Consider the following 3,036-nt stretch of genomic DNA (forward strand, 5'->3'; position numbering starts at 1 on the left):
ATGCATGCTTGTTGTTTTTGTCTGCTTCCACTTGTCTTTGCACTAGGATGATGTCGGCGTAAATGTGCAGTCATATTCGTTGTGTTCCCACTAGTGCTGTCAGCGTTAATCTCGTTGAAATGACGTTAACGAGCTACCGCCGATCGCCCCGTGCATGGGCTAGACAGCCAACACGTTAACGAGCTAACTGCACTAACACACTAGTTCCCACCCATGTAATTGAGCATTGCGTGGCACATCCAACATACTGTTTTACTTTAGTCCATGACGCGCTTACCTTCAGGGTCATACGTCACATGACAACCAAAATAGTTCCAAACGCCAGATCTGAATGAGGGTGGGGGAGGTTCAGTTTCCCATGTTGCAAGGAGAGCTTAACTTCTGTCTGGCTAGCTTGCCCTGCGCTCAGTGAGTCTGCGTTCGACTACTCCGCCTAGGCTGCACTGTCGAGCGCAGATCCACTGAGTGCTCAACACAGACAGCATCGTCAGAAGGAAAATTTATTGTTCGATACATACATACACCGAACCGAAAGCACTGTATCGAACGGTTCAATATTGATACGAGTATCCCTAATAGATAGATAGGACCTGGTGACCATTACCCCTACATTTTAAAGGGTAGACAATTATACTTAAAGGAACATATACAAACAACAGTTAGTTTTGTATGTGACTCATACCTGGTCAATCTCACATCACTGTGTTGCAGCAAAAGGATTAATCAGGTGTGTCCCTGATTGTTGCCCAATTGTGTTTACCCTTGTTAAGATGAGAATGTTTTCTAAGAGTTAAAGTTTCCCAACAGTTACGCAAATGAGATTAAATCATCTCTTGCAACTGTGTATAAAAAGCTCTGCTGTCAGTACAGCATTACCACAATCATCCACATCTCTGAGACAGTCTGCTGAAGTTGTGAAGACCTGACGGTAACATTTCTCATCAATCTCTTATTGCTTCTCTGTTTTCAGTATAATGTTGGTTGAATGGTGATTTTGCAGATGGTTTTGACCACATCTCATCTGAAATATTGTTAACAGGTGAAATCACTGAAACCATGATCAAGGTTGTGTTTCTGCTTGGATGCCTGCTGAGCCTTGCACTGGCAAATCCTGTAAGTGTAATATGACTGTAGAATGATATATCTTGCACTGTGTGTGTGTAACTGTGTAACCAGAGACTGTGTCAGTGCTCCTATCTTGTCATATCCAAACAATACATTTGCATGTTTTTTTTAAACAGAATGACTCAGCACACGAGCGCGATGCACGTTCTTCATCTAGGGAGGGGGTGAGTCTCATGTTTGTCTTTCTAGGTTTGAACATTAGACACACTTGACTCTCTGATATTTACACATCTCTAAGAAGTTATTCACCAGAGAATGCATTATCACATGTAATAATATATATTACTGATTCTCTTGCAGATTACTGGGCCTTCCCTAAATCGTCTTACCCTGCTACTACCTTTTCTACAGAATCCAGCACTTCTGCAGAATTCAACGCTCCTTGCTTTGCTTCTTGCTGCTATACGATAAGCTGCTCCTTAACCAACAGCTATTACTGCCACAAACCAACAATGAATAAAAACCTATGTTGAATTGCACTGGGGTTCTTTTGTCATTTATTTACAGGATTATTGAAAATCAGTGCTTATTTTTGAGTGACTCTGTCTTAAACTAAGATTAAAAATGTTGTTGTGCCAACAGTGCAGTGTAGCTAGCTGAACGCTACTTCTTCACTATGTACAACTCTGGATACTGTAGCTCTTCTGAAAAAGAAAGGCTTCAACCAGTACCTGATTCCCTGGTATACCTCTCAAATTGGCACCTTAAAGCACATAATGTTGCTTGTTTTGCTTTAGTTTTTCTCTTTTCTAAACTGAATCTTGACTTTTTCTTTAGTCTTTCTGCTCACTGTTGTGTTTGGTAGCTGCAAAATAAAGTTCATCAGTGAAAATCAGGCAGACACAAAATTTGTTTTGGGTTTTTCACAAACACCTTTTTATTGTACAGTTTGGCCCATAATGTCACTGTCCTGGGTCGGATCAACCCAGCATTTTGAGTTCCTTATGCTTTGGTTTATTTTTGAATTATGAATCTGTGTTTCAGTTATTCTGGTATGTTTTTGCATTATGACTAAGGTTCGGGTTGTATTTTGTTATTATTGCCGGTTTAATTCAGCGTCTAGTCTGTCTTACTTTGTCGAGTCCGTGTCCTTGTAAAGTGTGTCTTGTTTCCTGTTTTACTTTGAAGGTTCATGTTCCTGTCTTTGTCAGTGTTTCTAGCTTTATTCCCCCTGTCTTGTTAGGTCTTATCCCTCCCAGCTGTTCCCCTTGTGTCTTTAATTCCTTGATGACTCCTTCAGTGTGTTTAAGCCCAGTGTGTCTTTGTGTCAGTGTGCCATCGTTAACGTCTGTTCATCCTCATACCACCCTGTGTGTTCTGTTTGCCTGCCTGCTAGTTTGTTTGCATTCCAGTCTAGTTAGTTCTTTGTTCAGTCTGCATTCCCACAATAAAGCTGAGGGTTTTGAGTACACCTGTGCCTCTGTGAGTCCTGCTTTTTGGTCCACCTTTCCTGCCTGCCTTCACACAGCCATGACACACAAGTTTTTGGACAAAGCTTTTGTCATTTTTCCTACTGAAAGTAGCTGTACATAATGTTACATCTGTGAGATGATTATGGGCAATTTTTTTCTTCAATGTTTAAAATTTTACACGTGAAGAAATTCACAAAGTCATCTTGTGCCGGGTTTCCTGTACAGTACAGAATGCGTTCAGCTTGAAAAATTTACAAAAATCTTCGATCGCTAGCAGTGTGACTCTGAAGTGCTGTACTGCATGTTTGTAAGTTTTCTCCCCAACAAACACAACAATGTTGACGAAATGTTTTGCACCGTCAAAGGCACCTGCGGTAGCACCCAAAAGACAGAGGAGGCTGCTAACAATCGCACAAAAAGTTGGACTTCTGGACATGCTAACGGAAAGTAGAAATTACCATATTTTCCAGATTATAAGGCGCATTAAGCGAAACAAAAC

The 3,036-nt window shown here is 40.9% G+C and overlaps 1 long non-coding RNA gene across 1 annotated transcript; it reads left to right on the forward strand.

Moving 5' to 3' along the window:
- Window positions 1-660: 660 nt before the first annotated feature.
- Window positions 661-2,353, forward strand: LOC146707755 (uncharacterized). Its single transcript, XR_014921089.1, has 4 exons — window positions 661-928; window positions 1,040-1,113; window positions 1,242-1,289; window positions 1,426-2,353. It is a non-coding gene; the product is annotated as an uncharacterized LOC146707755 (long non-coding RNA).
- The last annotated feature ends 683 nt before the right edge of the window (window positions 2,354-3,036 follow it).

This window comes from Copadichromis virginalis, linkage group LG6 (genome assembly GCF_057382275.1).
Source record: "Copadichromis virginalis isolate Kocher_CV1m ecotype Utaka linkage group LG6, C_Virginalis_male_GT1.1, whole genome shotgun sequence".
NCBI classification, from domain to species: domain Eukaryota; kingdom Metazoa; phylum Chordata; class Actinopteri; order Cichliformes; family Cichlidae; genus Copadichromis; species Copadichromis virginalis.